This window comes from Enhydra lutris, unplaced genomic scaffold (genome assembly GCF_002288905.1).
Source record: "Enhydra lutris kenyoni isolate GAN:26980312 unplaced genomic scaffold, ASM228890v2 scaffoldscaffold78, whole genome shotgun sequence".
Lineage (NCBI taxonomy): Eukaryota > Metazoa > Chordata > Mammalia > Carnivora > Mustelidae > Enhydra > Enhydra lutris.
Window position 1 is genome coordinate 4,295,211 of NW_019154162.1, and position 21,537 is coordinate 4,316,747.

Sequence of the window (21,537 nt, forward strand, 5' to 3'; positions counted from 1 at the left end):
TGTAAATAAGGGCAATTTATGTCTTCCTGTTCTAAAAGCTTTATTTCTTTTTCTTGCCTTATTGCACTGTTCTCCGTCTTTCTCTATTAAGTATTCTCTATTAAATGTGATATTAGCTATAGATTTTTATAGATGCCCTTCAACATGTAAAAGAAAAACCCTTCCATTCCTAATCTGTAAGAATTTTTATCAAGAAAGTACCAAGAGGGGCACCTGGGTGGCTCAGTGGGGTAAAGCCTCTGCCTTCGGCTCAGCTCATGATCCCAGGGTCCTGGGATCGAGCCCTACATCAGGCTCTCTGCTCCGTGGGGAGCCTGCTTCCCCCTCTCTGTCTGCCTGCCTCTCTGCCTACTTGTGATCTGTCAAATAAATAAATAAAATCTTTTAAAAAAAAAAAGAAAGAAAGAAAGTACTAAGAGGGGTACCTGGGTGGCTCAGTGAGTTAAGTGTCCTCAGCTCAGGCCATGTTTCTGGGGAATCCCAGGATCTCACAGGTCCAGGATCGAGCCCCTTCTCTCTCTCCTCCCCATTCGTGCTCTCTCACTATGTCACTATCTCTGTCTCTCTCTCAAATAAATAAATAAAATCTTCAAAAAAAAAAAAAAGAATTTTGTCAAATGCTTATTCATTTATTTATATGGCTTTTCTCAGTCTTTTAATTAGCCTGACTTTCAAATGTGGAACATCCCCGCATTCCCAAAATAAATCCCATTTGGTTATGATAGATCATCCTTTTTATATATTGTTGAATCTTAATTACTAACACTTTGTTGTGACTTTTACATTCATGTTCATAAAGGATACTGATGTAGTTTTCTTTTCTTGTAATATCTTTATCTGGTTTTATATCAAGCCACATGGTTAAGTATTCCTTCTAGTATTTCCTGGAAGAGACTGTACAGAATTGGCACTATTTCCTCCTTAAATGTTTGGTAGAATTCTGTGAAACCATTTGAATGGGCCTCAAGTTTCCCCTACTGGAAGGTTTTTAACAATGAATTCAGTTTCTTTAAAAGAAAACTATTCTTGGGGTGCCTGGATGGCTTGGTGGGTTAAGCCTCTGCCTTCAGCTCAGGTCTTGATCTCAGGGTCCTGGGATCGAGCCCCAAATCGGGATCTCTGCACAGTGGGGAGCCTGCTTCCCCCTCTCTCTGCCTGTCTCTCTGCCTACTTGCGATCTCTCTCTTTCTGTTGAATAAATAAATAAAATCTTTAAAAAAAAGAAAAAGAAAAACTATTTTGGTTATCTATTCCTTCTTGAATAAGTTTTGGTAGTTTGCTCTTTGAAAGGAATTGATCAATTTCATTAAAGTTGCCACATTTTAGGGCATAGAGTTGTTCATGCATTCTCTATAATTTTTTTAAAGACTTTACTTATTTATTTTATTTGACAGAGAGAGAGAGAGAACAAGTAGGCAGAGGGAGAGGGAGAAAAGCAGGCTCTCCGTTGAGCAGGGAGCCCCATGCAGGGCTCGATCCCAGGGCCCTAGGATCATGACCTATGCCGAAGGCAGCCACTTTAACAGACTGAGCCACCCAGGTGTCCCTCTTACTAACATTTTAACATCTATAAGAGCTGCAGTGATTGCCCCTCTTTCACTCCTGATACTGTTAACTTGGGCTCCTCCGTCTCTATCTATGCCCTGCCTCTATTTGAACAGTCTGTCATTCTTCCAAGTAGAAAATAGGTTCTACAGAAAATGTGAATATTAACATGACAATACTTCCTCAAGGGAACTGCAATACTTCTGTTAAGTAGCAAAAGTGCTTCATCCACACTTCCACACTATGCATTATCTGCTTGGTTTGCCATAATACACTAGCACAGACTGAGAAGCTTAAACAAAAATTTATTTTCTCACAGTTCTGGAGACCGAAAATCTGAAACCAGGGTGCCAGCACAGTCGGATTCCTGGCTTACAGATACCCACCTTCTTGGTATCCATCCTCATATGGCAGAAAGAGACAGCAAGTTCTCTGGTGTCTCTTCTTATAAGAGAATAACAGGAGGCCCCTACCTTCGTTCCCTCATTTAAACCTAATTATCTCCCAAAAGCCAATCTCCAAATCCCATCGTTAGTGGTGGTTAGAGTTTCAACATACGAATTTTACAAAAACATGATTCAGTCCACAGCATGCTAAAAAACATATACTTAAGGTAGGTAAGAGGATGGGTGACTCAGTGATCGAGTTTAAGGAGTACACTTGTGGGGTACCTGGGTGGCTCAGTCATTAAGAGCCTGCCTTCAGCTCAGGTCATGATCCCAGGGTCCTGGGATCCAGCCTGGCATCAGGCTCCCTGCTCCGTGGGAAGCCTGCTTCTCCCTCTTCCACTCCCCCTGCCTGTATTCCCTCTCTTGCTATCTCTCTCTTGCTGTCAAATAAGGGGCGCCTGGGTGGCTCAGTGGGTTAAGCCGCTGCCTTCGGCTCAGGTCATGATCTCAGGGTCCTGGGATCGAGTCCCACATCGGGCTCTCTGCTCAGCAGGGAGCCTGATTCCCTCTCTCTCTCTCTCTCTCTCTCTCTGCCTGCCTCTCTGTCTACTTGTGATCTCTCTCTGTCAAATAAATAAAAATTAAAAAAAAAAAAATCTACAGAATCTAGGGGCGCCTGGGTGGCTCAGTGCGTTAAAGCCTCTCCCTTCGGCTCAGGTCATGGTCTCAGAGTCCTGGGATCGAGCCCCGCATCGGGCTCTCTGCTCAGCAGGGAGCCTGCTTCTCCCTCTCTCTCTGCCTGCCTCTCTGCCTACTTGTGATCTGTCAAATAAATAAATAAAATCTTAAAAAAAAAAGTACAGAATCTAAAAAAGAACAAATAAATAAAACTATCTTGGTTGGCTATCTTGCTTGGAATGAAACAAACGAATGAATAAAGCAGGCCAGTGGCACTACAAACACACGTTTGTAAATGCTTATAATACTTATAGAAAAATATACCAGAAACATTACCAGTGATGGTATCTCTGTCTGCCTCCCTGCCTACTTGAGCTCTATCTCTCTGCCAAATAAATAAATAAAACCTTTAAAAAAAAAATTGGACACTCGACTGACTCAGCCTCCCACCATGCCCCCAAAATTAATTTTAAATGGAAAATGTGACTGTCCAAAAAACAGATGTCCTTTCACACGTGCTTATGCAATACTGAGAGGAAAAGAGGAAAGGGAGACCTATTTTGGATTATGAGACTAAAGAGACATAACTAACCTTGATGAAACTGTGATTTTTCTTTTTAAGATTTTATTTATTTTACAGAGAGAGAGAGCACAAGCAGGGGGAGCAGGAGAGGGAGAATTAGGCTGCCCTCTGAGCAGGGAGCCCAACCACAGGGGTCAATCCCACGGGGATCATGAGTTGAGCTCAAGCAGATGCTTAACCGACTGAGCCTGGTCCCAGGCACCCTGAAACCCTGACTTTAAAAAAAAAAAAAAAAAATGTTAAACAAATGTCAGCAAGGATGTGAAGAAAAGGGATACCCTGTGCCCTGCTGGTGTGAATGTAAACTGGTGCAAATTGGTGCAGCCACTATGAAAAACAGTGTAGAGGTTCCTCAAGATATTAAAAACAGAACTACTCTACAATCCAGCAATTCTACTTCTGAGTATTTCTCTGAAGAACAAAACTACTAATTCAAAAAGATATGCACCCATGTTTACAACCTCCCAAGTGTCCATCAACAGATAAATTGGATAAAGAAAATGTGTGTGTGTGTGTGTGTGTGTGTGTGTGTGTGTGTGAATATGCAATGCAGTATGATTTGGCCATAAAAAAGAATGGAATTTTGCCATTTTTGACAACACAGATGGACCTTAAAGGCATTATGCTAAGTGAAATAAATCAGAGAAAGACAAATACTGTATAGGTGAAATGTACAAGTGGAATCAGAAACAAATAAAAATACCCATATGCACAGACTGAAGAAAATAGACTGGCAGTTGCCGGAGGTGGAGGATGGAGGTGGGAGACACTGGATGAAGGCAATCAAAAAATACAAACTTCTAGTTATAAAATAAATACTTTGTGGAAATGTACTGGACACTAGGGTAACTCTAATTAATTATTCTGCACTGCAGGGCACCTGGGTGGTTCAGTTGGTTAAGCATTTGCCTTTGGCTCAGATCATGGTCTCCGGATCCTGGGATCAAGCCCTGCATTGGGCTCCTTGCTTAGCGGGGAGCGTGCTTCTCCCTCTTCCTCTGCCTGCCACTCCCCATGCTTGTGCTCTGTCAAATAAATAAATAAAATATTTTTTTAAATAACAGTAATACTGTACTGCAAATTTGAAAGTAGCTAAGAGTAGATTATAAGTTCTCGTCACAAGAAAAAAAAACTTTGTGACTATGAAAGGTGATGGCTATTAACTAAATTTGTGGTGACCATTTTGCAATATATACAAATATCAAATCATTATGTTGTACACATGAAACTGACAATTATATGCAAGGTACCTCAATTTAAAAAATATAGTGCAAAATAATGTTATACCAAATTATTTATTGAATTATACAGTTCAATTAGGTAAATTGGGTAAATAAAATTAAGTAAATAGAATTTACTTAAGATAAACCGAATAAACTTAAGATAAACAGAATAAATATTAAGTATAAATATTAAGAATAAATATTATTCTTAATATTTAATATTTAAATATTTAATATTTATTTATATAATATATAAATATATAATATATTACATATTATATAAAATATATAACATATAAATATATAATATATAAATATTTAATAGTTATTCTTAATAAATATTAATTATAATTAATTATAATTATTAAGAATAATTAATTATTCTTGATAAATATTAAGTAATTATTGCTAATTTTATTTTGTTACCACTATGGTAAAGAAAATACCTTTATTCCTACCGATAATGAACACTGAGGTTTTTATTTTTTCATTTTTTTATTATTATGTTCAATTAGGCGACATATAGTAAGTACATCATTAGTTTTTGATGTGTGTTCAACAATTTATTAGTTGCATATAACACCCAGTGCTCATCACAAAACGTGTTCTCCTTAATACCCATCACCAGGTTACCCCATCCCCTAACCCCCTCCCTTCTAGAACTGAAGTGGAAAACTATAATCTCTAATGAAGCTGCTTTGTGTATTTATAAATATTAATGAATAAAAACTACTTGGATGGTTTACCTTTAAAACATGTCTCGTTGCTGGATATTTGAATTGTTTTTTTTTTATTTGAATTGTTTGTTTTGTTTTTTAAGATTTTATTTATTTATTTGAGAGAGAGAGAGAGAGAGCACAAGCAGGGGAGGGGCAAAGGGAAAAGCAGACTCCCCGCTGAGCAGGGAGCCCAACATGGGGCTCCATCCCAGAACCCCGGGATCATGACCTGAGCCAAAACCGGATGCTTAACCTACTGAGCCACCCAGACACCCAGTGAATTGTTTTGTTTTTGTTTTTCTTAAGATTTTATTTATTTATTTGACAGAGAGAGCTCACAAGCAGGCAGAGAGGCAGGAAGGGGGGCGGGGAGCAGGCTCCCCACTGAGCAGAGAACCCGATGTGGGGCTCCATCCCAGAACTCTAGGATCATAACCCAAGCCAAAGGCAGAGGCTTTAACCCACTGAGTCACCCAGGCACCCCTAGTGAATTGTTTTTAAAACATATCCCTCTAAAACTCAAATTGCACCAATCATCATCGTACATAAAGCTTTAAGTCAAAAGAATCTTTGCTGACTTAGGGAAAAAAAGAAAGCACTTCTTCTAGGCTCTATTTTAGTTTTCTTATTAACAAAAGATTAAACACTGGGGGCACCTGGGTGGCTCAGTCGGTTAAGCATCTGCCTCTGGCTCAGGTCATGATCCCAAGGGTCCTGGGATAGAGCCCCCCATAGGACTTCCTGCTCAGTAGGGAGCCTGCTTCTCCCTTTCCCTCTGTCACTCCCCCTGCTTTCGCACTCACTCTCTCTCTCTCTCTCTTTCAATAAAATCTTTTAAAAAAATAAATAAAAATAAAAGGTTAAATACTTTTTTCCATTTTATTAACCACCTTTACTCCCACCTCTATGCACATTTACATTCTTTCTTCATGTCTTTTGTGTACTGCTTTGGGGAATAAATGTATAGTTAGGTCATTGTCATTTGCCTCCTATATGACTAGGCTCAGGGGGAAAAAACTCAGTACACAATTCAGCTGTTTGAATTTTGAACGAAAAACATACTTCTTACATCCCCGCAGTTAACAACAACAACAAACAACTTAATAGGAAAAACAGTTTATGGTTTCCCTTTGCTCAAACTATAATGATCTCCATTCAAAGATTCCCCATTTACAAATTTATCTACTTGGTAAAATTTATCTGTAGCCCCAAATCTTTGGCATCACTTGTAGACATAGAAAGTAAAGAAAAACTTGAACTGACCCAGAGCTCAAGTTCCCAGCTGAGGTCTAACCAGGCAATGCTGTGCCTTCTTGTTTCAGCTCTCATACTGTAAACAGGTGTCCTTTTTGCAATCTACTGAGTGTCAAGTTTTACACATTTTGTTGTTTTTTTTTTTAATTTCACTGCTTGAAATTGTCTCCAAGTGTTGTGCTGAAGTGCTATCTAGTGTTCCTAAGCTCTAGAAGGCTGTGACGTGCCTTAATGGAGAAAGTACGCAGGCCTGGTTCAGACATGAGCTGTAACTAATACTACTGCCCATGAATTCAAAGTTAATGGATCAACAATATGCATTAAATAAGGTATCTTTAAACAGAAGCACACATAAGATTATGTCTCAATTGGCTTTACTGCAAATGTCGCCAGAGGCTCACAGGAATCTAACTCTGCATTTCCCCTGGAAAAAACCATTCAGTATTTGCTAATTCAGTGTCTGCAACATCATAGAATGTAACTGCCATGAATAACAATAATCAACTGGAGTTGGAAATACTTATACTATTCAATGGGGAAAATAATAGAACTGGAGCACCTGCAGAGCTCAAGTCACATCTTAGAAGGAAGTTCAAGACATACAGCAAAAAGGCGCCTGGGTGGCTCCGTCAGTTAAGCATCTGCCTCCAGCTCAGTTCATGATCCTGGGATCGTGGGATTAAGCACCATGTTTGGCTCCCTGCTCAGTGGGGAGACTGCTTCTACCTCTCCCTCTGCCTCTCCCCCTGCTTGTACTCTTTCTCTCTCTCAAATAAATAAGTAAAATCTTTGGGGGGAAAAATATATACAGCAAAGTTGTACCAATCTAATATATTTGTAACGCCTACTTGCAACACCTCCACAGAACACCTAAGTTTTGGGGGTGGGGATACAGTATCACTAGAATACAAAGAACGAAACTAGGCAAGCTAAATTGGACTCTATTTAAGGCTCTGATCCCTGCCTAAGCTAGAGAAATTTTTGACACTTTGATCTCTAAAAAGAAGGAATAAGATTTTTTTTAAAGATTTTTATTTATTTATTTGACAGAGATCACAAGTAGGCAGAGAGGCAGGCAGAGAGAGAGAGGAGAAAGCAGGCTCCCCGCTGAGCAGAGAGCCCGATGCGGGGCTCGATCGCAGGACCCTGGGATCATGAGCTGAGCCGAAGGCAGAGACTTTAACCCACTGAGCCACCCAGGCGCCCCAAAAGAAGGAATACGATTAAGGACCACTAGGGGTGCCTGGGTGGCTCAGCCAGTTAAGGGTCTGCCTTCAGCTCAAGTCATGACTCAAACCCATAAGGAAGTCCCTGCTCAACAGGGAGCCTGCTTCTCCCTCTTCCTCTGCCCCTCCCCACTGCCCTGCCCACTTATGCTATCTCAGATAAATAATATCTTTTTAAAAAATAAATTTCAGAAAACCATTCTATGATTTAATAGAGATCAATGTAGACCAATAAAATATTTTGTTTCGCAAAAAGTCTTTCAGTCAAGTTCACGGGCATAGGCAACCAGAAAGAAATAACTAGTAACCTCTGCCAATCTATAACATGAAATTTTATATAATCACTAAAAATCTTGAAATATTTTAAACAAACTTCATGACCCAACGTTAAGTGGAAAAAATCAGTGTAAATAAAAAAATCCAGAGTGTAAATACTTTAAAATCAGAGTGTAAATACTTTAAAAGAACCATATACTTTTGTGCAAAAGCCAAAAAATGGATGCTCACTTCAGCAGTACATATACTAAAACTGGGAACAATACAGAGAAGATTAGCATGGTCCCTGAACAAGGATGACATGCAAATTCATGAAACATTCCATAAAACAGAACAAAAAAAGCCCCTCAAAATAGAAAGGAACATAAAAGAAAAGTAACAACGCATGGGAGTTACAGTAAAATTTGGCTGTCTTCTTTATACCTTCAGTTCTTTCAAACTATCTACAACAGATATGAATCACTTTTATGAGAAGGTAGGAGTGATTTTTTTTTTACAGATTTTATTTATTTATTTGACAGACAAGAGATTACAAGTAGGCAGAAAGGCAGGCAGAGAGAGGGGAGGAAGCAGGCTCCCTGCCGAGCAGAGAGCCCAATGTGGGACTCGATCCCAGGACCCTGAGATCATGACCTGAGCTGAAGGCCAGAGGCTTTAACCCACTGAGCCACCCAGGTGTTTTCTTTTTAAAATGTTTTTCTTTCTAAAATACTCTTCTGGGGAACACCTGGGTGGCTCAGTCCATTAAGCATTTGCCTTCAGCTCAGGTCATGATCCCAGGGTTCTGGGATCAAGTCCCATATCAGTTCCCTTGCTCAGCGGGAAGCCCACTTCTCCCTCTGCCTGCCACTCGCCCTGCTTGTGCTCACCCACTTTCTCTCTCTCTCCCTGTCTCTCTCTCCAACAAATAAATTCTTTAAAAATAAATAAATAAATAAAATAGTCTTCTAAAATCTCTAACTTTGGGGCACCTGGATGGCTCAGTCGGTTAAGCGTCTGCCTTCAGCTCGGGCCATGATCCCAGGATTCTGGGATCGAGGAGCCCCACATCGGACTCCCTGCTCAGCGGGGAGCCTGCTTCTCCCTCTCCCTCTTGCTACACCTGCTTGTGTTCCCTCTCTGTCAAATAAATAAATAAAATCTTTAAAAAGAAAAATCTCTAACTTTGCCCAATATTCTCACAACCATTGTTAGCATATTCCTATACTGATGTTCTAAATTAATTTTGTTAATTTATGATTATGCTCAATTTATTCAGTCTTTACACTCCCAAAATATATTATGCATAATCCCAGAAAACATGTATCTCACTGGCAAAACCCCACATGTCTATCTTTCTGCCTAAACTGCAAATTACAATGTAAGCAAGGACTGAATGTTTCTAATTTTTCTTAAAGATTTTATTTGAAAGAGAACGTGCATATGCCCACACGTGTGCAGTGGGGGAGGGGCAGAGGAAGAGCGAGAACCAGGCTCCCCACTGGGATCAGGACCTGACCCAAAGGCAGTCCCTTAACTGACTGAGCCACCCAGGCACTCACTGCAGGACTGAATGCTTTTAGTCTCTGTATTTCCAATGCCTTGCATACATGTAAGAATTATCACAGATATACATTAAAATATATAACAGAAAATCACTACTGAAACACCCAATAATACTTGCTGCATACAGGTTCCACCAATGGATGCTAAAATTAGTGGGCAAAAGCTTGAGAACAAGTACTTACATAATTCCAAAGTATCTCCTCCAAGATATTTATTAGTTACAAAGGAAAAAGTATTAACTATGCAGCAGAAAGTATTTGCTCACAGAACATTAATTTTTCTGTTTGTATATTACAAGCAATGAGCTAAGAGAATTATCACCAAATTGAAAAGGTATGTTCCAGATAATCTAAACTTAAAATACTGAGTATGTGCTGCACATGTAAAATAAACATTTTTCGGTGGGGGGAGACAATGCTTGAGATACACAAAGCGAGAAAGTTCATTCGCCGGAATAACTGTTAACAGAGACGATTAATTAATGTTAACCACCCTCTTAACTATCCGCCAAGAGACATGTCTCCTTTGTTAAGACTCCTGGACAGAGAAAGCAAATGGTTTCTACTCTTCCTCAACAGGCTGGCAGAGCATAGAGACCTGATTTGCTATTGAAATACCTCAGTGAGAATGTCTTAAAAAAAAGGGTATGAGGGTATCAATGGGGGGCTCTGTCGGTTCAACATTTGACTCTTGATTTCGGCTCAGGTCATAATCTCAGAGTTGTGAGATGAAGCTCCCATCCTGGGCTGTGGATTGGGCAGGGAGTCTGCTTGTCTCCCTCTCTCTGCCCCTCCGCCCATTAATGTGTGTGTGCGCGCACGAGCGTGCTCGCTCTCTAAAACGAATAAATCTTTAAAAACAAAAAAAGAGGGACACCTAGGTGGCTCAGTCAATTAAGCATCTGCTTTTGGCTCAGGTCATGATCCCAAAACCCTGGGATCCAGCCTGGCATCCAGCTCCCTTCTCCTTCTGCCCCTTTCCCCTGCTTGTGCTCACTCACTCTCTCAAATTAAAAACAAAAACAAACAAAAAAAACCTTTAAGAAAAAACAAAAATTTTTTAAATAAAAAAATTAAAAGTGTATGTATGAAAAATTAAAAAGTAGGATGACTGGCCCTGGGGCTTGAAAAAACAAGGTCTACCAAAGATCAGTTGAATGTAGAGCAGATATTACATAATAATAGGGAATTAGGACAAATTTTCTTAGATGTGATACTGCATGTTGCTACTGCATACTGAATGAAGCATTTGGTATCATGATGTCTGAAATTACTCTCAAACAGTTAAAAAATATGTATATATGTACATATGAACGCAGAGACAGAATGTTATTGGTTGAATTACATCCCCTCCTCAAAATCCCCATGTTGAAGTCCTAACCCTTAGCACCTTATTGGGGCATAGAGACATTCCAGATGTCCTTAGTTAAGATGAAGTCATATGGAGTAGGAGGAGTCTGTAATTCAATAGGATTAGTGTCCTGATAAAAAGGAGAAATTTGGACACACATAAAGAATGGAGTTATACTGGCACAAGCTAAGGAACTACCAGAAACTAGGAGAGGCCTGGAACAGATTATTCCCTAACACCATCAGAGGGAACAAGGCCCTACTGACACCTTGATCTCAGTCACCTGTTCTTCAGAACTCTAAGACAATAAATGACTATTTAAGCCACACAGTTGTGTCATGGTAGCCCTAGCAAACTAAAAGAGAAACAAAATATTTTAAAATTATAACAAATTGGGAGGTGATGGGATTTTACTTTTTATTTGAGAGAACAAGAGAGCAAGGAGCATTGAGCAGGGGGAAGGGCAGGGGGAGAGGGACAAGCAGATTCCCTGCTGAGCAGGCAGCCAGAGGCAGGGCTTGATCCCAGAACTCCAAGATCATGCATGACCTGAGCCACAGTCAGATGTTTAACCGACTAAGCTACCCAGGTACCCCATAATTTCTCACTTTTAAGTATGATGTTAGCTGTGGAGGTTTTGTAGATGCACCGTATCAAACTGAGGATATCCCCACCATGTCTGCTTTGCTGAACATTTTATCATGAATAGATGCTGAATGTTGTCAGGAGCTTTTCTGCATGTATTAATATAATGCATGATTTATTAATCTCTAAATATAAATTTTCTTCATAACTCATATGATGTATGAGGTTTTTTGAGTGCTAAACCAGGCTTGCAAACCTGAAACCCCACATCGTCATAATGTGTATAATTCTTTTTATTCACCATTAGATTCAACTGGTTATTCTGTTGAGAATGTCTACATTTATATTCATGAAAAATACTGACCTATAGTTTTCCTCCTGTATGATCTTTATGTGGTTTTGGTATTAGGGTAATACTGGCTTCACAGAATGAACTAGGAAACATTTGCTATATGAGGTTTCAAGAGTAATCAAACTCATAGAGACAGAAAACAGAACAGCGCTTGTCACAGGCTAAGGGAGTGAAGAACAGGGAGTTAACGTTTAATGGGTACAAAGTTTCCATTCGAGAAGCTGAAAGGGTTCTGGAGATAGATGGTTATAAAACATTGTTAACATATTTAATGTCAAACAAGTGTATACTTAAAAATGTTAATTTCACTGGAAGAAAAAAAAATAAAGTTAAAATGGTCAATTTTTTATTAAGCATATTTTAACACCAAAACAAACATAACTGGACCTGGAACCCAGCAGGTACTCAATAAGTATGTGATGATCTAGTGACCTTAATAAATGCATACTGGAAGATTACTTTTTTTAAGATTTATTTATTTATTTATTTGACAGAGCGAGAGGGAGAGAGCACAAGCAGGAGGAACAGGAGGGGGAGAAGTAGGCTCCCTGCTGAGTACAGAGCCCGATGTGGGGCTCAATCCCAGCACCCTGGGATCATGACCTGCCCGAAGACAAAGCCTTAACCGACTGAGCCACCCAGGCACCCTGAAGGAATCTTTTTTTTTTTTTTTAAAGATTTTTATTTATTTGACAGAGAGAGATCACAGGTAGGCAGGCAGGCAGAGAGAGAGAGAGAGGAGAAAAGCAGGCTCCCCGCTGAGCAGAGAGCCCGATTCGGGGCTCGATCCCAGGACCCTGGGATCATGAGCTGAGCCGAAGGCAGAGGTTTTAACCCACTGAGCCACCCAGGCGCCCCATGAAGGAATCTTTTTTAAATGCTATGAGGGAACGCTATGGGAAGAAACAAGAATTAATGACTGGGGGGAGCACAGACGTAAAAGAGAAAAGTTCTGGGCAAATTAAAGTATGCAGGGATAAAAGAAGGAATATACAAACTGGAAAAAGGGGAGGAGGTGGATTCCAGGCAGAGGAAATAGCAACAGGATTTAAAGGTTTCTGTTTTAACTGAGACACAACTGACATATAACACTATATTCATTTCAGGTGCACCTGAGTTTTTAAAATGGTTCACGGACAGGGTAGGTGTTAAAAGGGAGCAGCAGAGGAAGAAGCTGAAAACCTCTAAGTTCATATATTGGAGGTGGAGTCTGAAATTCGTGTTACACCAATCTAGACATGCTAAAAACATTCTAAATCTATCAAATAGTGCAAGGAGCCTTACCTGGGGTCTATGGATATGTAAATAGGCAAAAGGACTTCAAAGACACCCCCTACCTCAAGCTGCAAAAATTCAAATATGAGTATTTACATTTTTCCTGGGAAAAAAAATACCCCATGGGGTCCAGAAAGTACAACACTAGTGTTGGAGACAATGATGACTCACCCCAGAAATATAAGTAAAAAAGTCTGAATTTTAGAAATGTGAATTTCTGCTGCTCCCCTTGCTTGTTCTCTCTCTCTCTCTCTCTCTCTCTGTCAAATAAACAAATAAAAAAATCTTAAAAAAATATTAAAATAAAATAAAATCTGAAGTTTTTGCCTATACAAAACAAGATTCTAATGAACTACCTTTCAGGGTCTACCTTACATAGTGTATTCAATGAGCTGCATAACATTTTACTATGCAAAAATGTATCCCATTTATGTATCCCATAAAAATTAACAAAGAGGGGGGCTGCCTGGATGGCTCAGTGGGTTAAGCCTCTGCCTTCAGCTCAGGTCATGATCTCAGGGTCCTGGGATCGAGTCCTGCATCGGGCTCTCTGCTAGGCAGGGAGCCTGCTTCCTCCTCCTCTCTCTCTCTCTCTCTCTCTGTCTCTCTCTCTCTACTTGTGATCTCTCTGTCAAATAAATTATAAATCTTTAAAAAAAATTATCAAAAAGGGATAAATTCCCGTCATTACTCCTGATAAGAATGACTCCTCTGAGTGCCTGGGTGGCTCAGTCAGTTGAGCATCTGACTCTTGGTTTCAGCTCAGGTCATGGTCTCAGGGCCCTAGGATCAAGCCCCACACCGGGCTGCACACTCAGCATGGAATCTGCTTGTCCCTCTCTCCCTCTGCTCCCCACTCCCACGCACTCTTGCTCGCTCTCTAAAATAAGTAAGTAAAATTCTTAAAAAAAAAAAAAAAAAAAAAAAGACTCATCATCACTTACTGAGAAGCAACATCACACAAAAAAGCAAAATCCAGGGGCACCTGGGTGGCTCAGTGGGTTAAGCCTCTGCCTTCGGCTCGGGTCATGATCTCGGGGTCCTGGGATCGAGCCCCACATGGGGCTCTCTGCTCAGCAGGGAGCCTGCTTCCCCCTCCTCTCTCTCTGCCTGCCTCTCTGCCTACTTGTGATCTCTCTCTCTCTGTCAAATAAATAAATAAAATATTTAAAAAAAGGCAAAATCCAGGGGCACCCGGCTGGCTCAGTCAGTGGAGAAGCGACTCTTAATCTCAAGGTTGTTAGTTAAAGCCCAAAGCTGGGTATAGAGATTACGTAAAATAAAATCTATTAAAAAAAAAAAAAAAAAAAAAAAGGAGGGATGCCTGAGTGGTTCACCAGTTCCGTGTATGACTTCAACTCATTATCTCAGGGTTCTGGGATTGACCCCTCTAGCCCACCCCGCTTGCGAACTCAATCTCTCTAAAAAATAAAAACTTAAAAACAAAAGCAAAAACCATAATATGAGTGTTAATGTGAGTAAAACCACCATATTCATACACTAACAGTGCACATACTTTGACCAAGCAATTCCACTTCCCTAAATTTATCCCTACATGTATGCGATCATATGTGCATAAGGTTATTCAGTGAAGCACCTTTTGCAATAACCAAAGAGTGGAAACCACACTTGTCTGTTAAGGAGAGGACTAGTAAAAGTAAACCATAAAATATACATACAATGCATATTATGCAACTTTCATAAAGGAGGTAGTTCTATTTAGGATCTTCAAATATATCGTCAAGTCAGAAAAAGCAAAGTATATGGGGCACCTGGGTGGTTCAGTTGTTAAGTGTCTGCCTTCGGCTCAGGTCATGATCCTGGGGTCCTGGAATCGACCCCATATCAGTCTTCCTGTTTGGTGGGGAGCCTGCTTCTCCCTCTCCCACTCCCCCTGCTTGTGTTCCCTGTTTTGCTGTATCTCTGTGTCAAATAAATAAAATCTTTTTAAAAAATTATAAAGCAGGTGACCCGGACTGCGCGCCAGCACCCCCTGGCCAACAACTCTGCCACCATAGAGGACATGAACCAGTACAGCAACGAGAGAAATTCGCAGAGGGATCCAAGATCAATGCAAGGAAGAATCAGCAGGATGACGGTAAAATGTTTATTGGAGGCTTGAGCTGGGATACAAGCAAGAAAGATGACTGAGTATTTGTCTGGATTTGGGGAACTTGTAGACTGTACAATTAAAACAGATCCAGTGACTGGAAGATCAAGAGGATTTGGAATTGTTCTTTTCAAAGATGCTGCTAGTGTTGATAAGGTTTTGGAACTGAAAGAACACAAACTGGATGGCAAATTGACAGAACCCCAAAAGGGCCAAAGCTTTAAAAGGGAAAGAACGGCCCAAAAAGGTTTTTGTGGGCAGACTGAGCCCAGATACTTCTGAAGAAAAATTCAAGAATATTTTGGAGACTTTGGAGAGATTGAATATATTGAACTTCCCATGGATACAAAAACAAACGAAAGAAGAGGATTTTGTTTTATCACATATACAGACAAAGAGCCAGTAAAGAAATTCTTAGACAGCAGATATCATCAAATTGGTTCTGGGAAGTATGAAATCAAAGTTGCACAACCCAAAGAGGTATATAGACAGCAAGAACAGCAACAAAGAGGAAGAGGTGCTGCAGCTGGTGGACGAGGTCAGGGCCAAAACTGGAACCAAAGATTTAATAACTATTATGACCAAGGATATGGAAATTACAATAGTGCCTATGGCAGTGATCAAAACTATAGTGGCTATGACGGCTATGATTATACTGGGTATAACTATGGGAACTATGGCTATGGACAGGGATATGCAGACTACAGTGGCCAACAGAGCACTTATGGCAAGGCATCTCGAGGGGGTGGCAATCACCAAAACAATTACCAGCCATACTAAAGAAGGACGTTGGAGAAAACTGGAGGAAATTGCTAAAGTTAACCCATCTTGCAGGATGACATTGAAGACTGGTCTTCTGTTGATCTAAGATGATTATTTTGTAAAAGACTTTCTAGTATACAAGACACAACTGTGTCCAACTGTAAATAGCCACCAATTAGTTTTCTTTGTTCTTACTTTGTCTTTTGCTATCTGTGTTATGACTCGATGTGGATTTGTGTTTATACAAATTTTATTTGTATGATTTCATGTTAAACCTCAAATGCTTTCTTATGTAAAAAAAATTATAAAACAATGTATAGATTATTAGTGTGCATGTGAAAAGAAACAAAAAAAGGAACATCTACAGTATATAAATTTGCTACATATACCTCAAAATTACTTTGGAAGATTTTGTAACAAACTATTAACAGGGATAGCTACTAGATAGATAAAAGGAGAAGACAACTGCAGGAAGAAGACAGATTCAATGTACATCCTCTTGTACCTTTTACATTTTTAACACATGCATACTGTACACAAATGAATGAGTGAATGCATAAAAACAAAATAACTTATAAAAATAACGCTACTAACTAGTGTTAGAAACATGGTCACACACAAAACTGGAAATATCTACTCTGGGCACAAAACAGATGTAAAAAAATATAACTGGAAATGAGCACTATGGGCAGTAAACGTGGGTGAAAAATACTCTTTATTGGGGCGCCTGGGTGGCTCAGTGGGTTAAAGCCTCTGCCTTCGGCTCGGGTCATGGTCCCAGGGTCCTGGGATCGAACCCCGCATCGGGCTCTCTGCTCAGCGGGGAGCCTACTTCCTCCTCTCTCTCTCTGCCTGCCTCTCTGCCTACTTGTCAAATAAATAAATAAAATCTTAAAAAAAATACTCTTTATTAATATCAACTACAATTTGAGTACAGGAAACATGAAGGAGGCATTGAGCAACACATTTGGGATATGTAGGTGGGTTGGTGGGTGTGTGTGTTTATAAAATCTACCAAGAAATATTCTGCCAAATGCAGATTTAAAAGTTGAAAATCACTGCATTACTAAAACAAAAGTACACCAAAGTCCTTACTGGTAACCAATTCTAAACAGAGCTGTATGTAACAATTTAAGCACCACAAAACAATGTAATTTCTTAATTCCTGATGGGAAGATTTTCCTATTTAAGGCTCTTCTAGGTATGTAACTGTTTTAACTTTAGCTCTCTCCCAAAGGCAATGAACCAAAAAGCCCTTCTGAATTATACGATGAAATGCTCTGGGTTTTCCTGTAGAAGTGGAAAAAAACACTAAACTAGTATTCAGATGACCTGGAATCTGCCACTATGTGACTACAAATAAATTTAATCTCTTCAATCCTGTTTATCTTCCAATTAAAAGGTCTAGATTTAATGACCCCCAGAAATAAAACAATTCTATAATTTCAAGATTACATACACAGCAGGTAAGAATTTTCCAAAGTTTCTTGCAGCTCGTTTTTAACCTAGTTTACAACTAAACTGAAGGTTAAGAACAAATACCTAAATTGCAGACAAAAGCACTTAACAAAAAAATCATTCCCAAAGCAACAATCCTAAAGAGATGGTCCTGAGTATTTTAAGTTTCTCAACAGCAAGATGAAATGACAAGCTGAAGGTTTTGAGTACCTCCTGATTTTGGAATAGTAGTTCTTAGTTTCTAGTTCTTTAACCCATATTGGCCTAACAAGCTCCTCAGTATTTGGCATATACAGTGTCTTTAATTACCCTATGATGCATACTCTCTTAATTTGGTATTTCCCTCCAAAACAGTCTGGATCTCAAATATACAGTGGTTATTAAGGATAAAATAAACTGAGACTTAATCAAATATTAAAAAAGCTAAAAAAAACTACACCGGGGTGCCTGGGTAGCTCAGTGGGTTAAGCCTCTGCCTTCGGCTTGGGTCATGATCCCGGGGTCCTGGGATCTAGCCCCGCATCTGGGATCGAGCCCCGCATCGGGCTCTCTGCTCGGCAGGGAGCCTGCCTCCCCCGCCCCCAAAACCGCCTGCCTCTCTGCCTACTTGTGATTTCTGTCAAATAAATAAATAAAATCTTAAAAAAAAAAAAAGATTTATGTATTTAGAGAGAAAGAACAGGAGAGCAGAGGAAGAAGCAGGTTCCCCACTGAGCAGGGAGCCGGATGTGGCGCTCAATCCCAGGAGCCTACGGCAGATGCTAAACCAACAAAGTCACCTAGGTGCCCCAAAAACTTATAGATGTTTAACCACAAAGTATAACTCTCTATAACTTTCTAACCAAAAAGCCGAAGTCATAATCAACCACGAACAACAATCCACATTCTTGGATGGGTAAATCAACTGTTTAACCAATTGCTAAATGCATTAAATACAGCAAATATATATATTCATGACTATAGGTTAGACAAAGCCTTCTTTAAATATGACACCAAAGGGTGCCTGGCTGGCTCATTAGGCAGAGCATGCAACTCCTGATCTCCAGGTTGTGAGTTTGAGCCCCATGATGGATGAAGATTACTTAAAAATAAAATCTTAAAAGAAAAAAAAGATAGGACACCAAAAGCAAAACCAACAAAAGAAAAAATAGACAAACTGAACATCACCAAAATTACTCTTGTGCTTCAATAACACCATCAAGAAAGTAAAAAGACAATCCACAAAATGAGAGAAAATTTCTTCAAATCATAGATCTGGTAAGGGATCTGTAGCATTTACAATATACAGATAACTCTTACAACCCAATAATAAAAAGACAACCCAATTTTTTAAAAAGGCAAAGTATCTGAAAAGATATCTCTTAGAGAGTAAACGCACTATATATATATATATTTCTTATTATAAATCACATTATCATGGGGCAGGTTTGAGGAAGGGGGGAGCTCTGGATATGGAATGATTTCTTGGATGTATCATTAGGTAGAAAAAGAATGGGGTCACACACACAAAAGGTAAACACCAAACTTTAAAACGTTTGTTTAGCAAAGGATATAATCAACAGAGTGAAAAGGCAACCTACAGAATGGGGAAAAGTATTTGAAAATCACATATCCAATAAAGGGTTAATTATCCAGAATGGATAAAAGACTCCTACAACTCAACAAAAAAAATAAATAACCCAATTAAAATTGGGGCAAAGGACTTGAACAGACATTTATTTGTCTAAAGATGATATAAATGGCCAATGAACAAATGAAAAGATGCTCAATATCACTAATCATGAGATGAATGCAAATTAAAACCAAAATGAGGGAGGCACCTGGGTGGCTCAGGTTACTTCCTTTTTTAAATATTTTATTTATTTATTTGAGAAGGAGGGAGAGAGAGAGAGAACGATCCCGCGCCAGCACAAGCAGAGGGGAAGAGCAGAGGAAAAGGGAGAAGTGGACAACCCACTGAGCAAGGAGCCCAACACAGAGTTCAATCCCAGGACCCCAGGATCATGACCTGAGCTAAAGGCAGACACTTAACTGACTGAGCCACCCATATGCCCCTCGGCTCAGGTTACTATCTCAGGGTCCTAGGACTGATCCCTATGTTGGGCTCCCTGTTTAGGGAGTCTGCTTCTTCTCCCTCTGCCCCTCCCTGCTGCTCATGCACTAAGCTCTCACTCTCAAATAAGATCTTTAAAAAAAAAAACACAGAATGAGGTATCACCTCCCACCTATTAGAATGACTACTATCAAAAAAACAGTAAGTAAGGGGCACCTGGGTGGCTCAGGTGGTTGAGCATTTGCCTTCAGCTCAGGTCATGATCTCAGGGTCCTGGGATCAAGTCCCACATAGCACTCTCTGCCCAGCAGGGACCCTGCATTCCACCCGCCCCCTGCCTGCCTCTCTACCTACTTATGATCTCTTACTCTCTGTCAAATAAATAAATAAAATCTCTAAGAAAAAAGAAAAAAGAAATAAGTGTTAGTGAGAATGTGAAGAAACTGGAACCCTTTTACACTATTAGGATGGTAAAATGGTATTATCACTATGGAAAATGGGATGGAGGCTCCTCAAAAAATTAAAAATAGACTACCATATGATCCAGAAATCCCACTTCCGAATATATATCCAAAAGAATTGAACGCAGGATCTTGAACAGACTGGACACCCGTTCTCATAGCAGCACTATTCACAACAGCCAAAAGGTAGATGAGCAATGGATGAATGGATAAACATAATGTGGTATATACATACAATGGAATATTGTTCAGCTGTCAAAGGAAGGAAATCCTGTCACATGCTACAACATGGATGAACCTTGCAGACATTATGGTAAGTGTAATATGCCAGCCACAAAAAGAAATAATGCATGATTTCAATCATTATGAGGTATCTAAACTAATCAAACTCACAGAAACATAAAGTAGAACAGTGACTGCCAGGAGCAGGAGGAGGGAGAAATGGAAAGTTGTTCCACAAGTAGAGTTTCAATTTTGCAAGATGAAAAAATTCTCAAATCTGTGCCACAAATGAATGTACTTAACACTACTGACTATACACTTAAAAAATGGTTAAGATGATAAATTTTTTTTACACTTTAAAAAAAGGTCACAAGTTTTTACAAAAGGAAAATAATACATACATACATACATACATACATACATACATACATACATACATACATTGGGTGAGTGAGAATGGGAATGGAAAGCCTAGAGACTTAAGTATTCTTTCAATGTGGTTTTATCTTTTTTTTTTAAGACTATTTATTTATTTATTTGACAGACAAGAGATCACAAGTAGGCAGAGAGCCAGGCAGAGAGAGAGAGGAGAAAGCAGGCTCCCTGCTGAGCAGAGAGCCCGATGTGGGGCTCGATCCCAGGACCCTGGGATCATGACCTGAGCCGAAGGCAGAGGCTTTAACCCACTGAGCCACCCAGGCGCCCCTGGTTTTATCTTTTAAACCATGTAAATATTTGATATATTTAATCAAATATTTTATTTATTTGACAGAGATCACAAGTAGGCAGAAAGCTACTTGTGATCTCTGTCAAATAAATAAATTTTTTTTTTTTAAAATCTTAAAAATAAATAAATAAATAAATCAGGGCGCTTGGGTGGCTCAGTTGTTAAGCATCTGCCTTCAGCTCAGGTCATGATCCCAGGGTCCTGGGATCAAGTCCCACATCAGGCTCCCTGCTCAGCAGGAAGCCTGCTTCTCCCTCTCTCACTAGTCCTGCTGTGTTTCCTCTCTCGCTGGGTCCCTCTCTGTCAAATAAATAAAATCTTCACAAAATAAAAAAAATTAAATCAAGTCTGGGTGGCTCAGTCAGTTAAGAGTCTGCCTTCAGCTCAGGTCATGATCCCGTAGTCCTGAGATTGAACCCCACATCACCAGGACCCCACGTCCTGTTCCCAGTCCCCACATCCCCAGGCTTCATGCTCAGCAGGGAGTCTGCTTCTCCCTCTCCCTCTTCCCCTCCTCCTGCTCTTTCTGTCACTTATGCCCTCAAATAAATACTTAAATATATATATATATATTTAATATATATATAATATATATATAAATATATAAATAATATATATATATAAATAATATAAAATAATATATATAAATATATATAAATATATATAAAAATATATATATAATATATATATAAATAATATATATATAAATATATATATATTATATAAATATATATATAAATATAT

The 21,537-nt window shown here is 39.4% G+C and overlaps 1 protein-coding gene and 1 pseudogene across 4 annotated transcripts in view; one reads left to right on the plus strand and one right to left on the minus strand.

Moving 5' to 3' along the window:
- Positions 1-21,537, minus strand: part of LOC111160874 (WD repeat domain 33) — a 123,418-nt gene that overhangs the window by 90,465 nt on the left and 11,416 nt on the right. The window lies entirely within an intron of this gene.
- On the plus strand, positions 15,089-16,160 carry LOC111160875 (annotated as a pseudogene).